Below are 1,540 nucleotides of genomic sequence, written 5' to 3' on the forward strand. Positions count from 1 at the left end.
AACCTCCCAAGAAACAGAAAATCGGGGCCGATACGACCGCAACCCACGAACAGTACTACACAGTTCGCTGGAAAGACACTATCACCCCGATATCTATCGTCGGCGCATACGCCAGCATGGGATACGTGCCCAGACAGCTACTACCAGTGACAGGTCTTTACGGCACGCGGATCGACCGCCACTTCCGCAGAGCGGTATGGGAACCGTCAGATATCCCCGCCGCGCAACTCGGTAGGTTACCCAACGGACCAGCGGCGATGGCGAGGTACGAGCAAACGAGGTCGCAGAGTGTGAACCCCCTCTCGAGATACCCCAAACCCAAGGACAGCAATCTAACGAACCCTCAGAGGCAAGGCCGATGGAACCCGCCCCCCTCGGAGCAGACCCAGCGGGCACGCCTTATTCGAGCAAACACTACCTTTGAGACTACGCCGTGCAACCCATACACGGACACGCGCCCCACGGGAAATTATCGAATCCAGCTAGGTCTGCTAACCAGAGAGGGCGGCTCGACCGAAGGGAACACGGCCTTCGTCTACGACCCGAGAGGGAAATGCGTGGGCACCCTCACCCTGCAACGCCTGGAGACCCTCAGAATGCGATACCAACACACGATCGACACTTACCCGGAGGTGCACAGAAGCCTGTCCTCCCAGGGCGGCTTCGCCGAGGACGTCGCGCGCCTTCTTCTGCGGTACGGAAAGGACCCCGACGGGCGCGAATCGAAAGGCCCGCCAAGGTCGCAGGCGACCATGAGCAGAAAACTGCGCTGCACGCTGATTGATGCCCTGCACGCCCTGGATGCTGGCCCAGTCGTCGAAAGGTTCTCATCCCCGCTCAACTGCGGTGAAGAGGTGCAATACTACTTCAGTGCCCACGCAGAAGACCAACTCTTCGGGGCAAACATAGATGCATTCTCTCAGCCATTTACAGGCCTCTCGATAGCACACCCGAACCCCGACCCCACCAGTGTCAAGAAGGCAGTAATGTGGGCAGTCGCAGGCGCATCACACACAAGGACATCCGCACTGCCCACCGCCACACTACTCATTGTCCCGCACAGCCGAACTGGCCCCCACACGCAGCTACACAACACACCGCATGTCTTCCAGCTCGCGCGGCTGAGCCGCGGTGAAGCGTGCAAGCTTACCAGCGGGACTGGAACTGACGGCCCCACCCCTGACTACAAGGGGGGCCTGGACCTCGTCGTGGTGGCCAACGACACGGCGATCCGAGGACTAAACGCCCGATCCATGAAGGCGCTCCTATCCGAACTCGAAGCGATGGACGCCACCGGCCTACCCAGAAAACATCTGCGACTGCGGGACATGTCCGCGGGTACTCACTGCGTCGGCACCCAACGACCCTACCCAAACAAAGTCGCTCAGGTCATGCGCAAGATGAATGCCTCAAAGCCGCCCAGACCAAGACCAACCGCCACAGTCCCCCACTCGGACGAACAGACGCTCCAGCAGCGCCTGACAGCAGCTTTTCCCGGACAAGTGCCACTCAGGATGGACCCACACACTATCATCTGGAC

Source organism: Volvox carteri, assembly GCF_000143455.1.
Source record: "Volvox carteri f. nagariensis unplaced genomic scaffold VOLCAscaffold_42, whole genome shotgun sequence".
NCBI lineage: Eukaryota > Viridiplantae > Chlorophyta > Chlorophyceae > Chlamydomonadales > Volvocaceae > Volvox > Volvox carteri.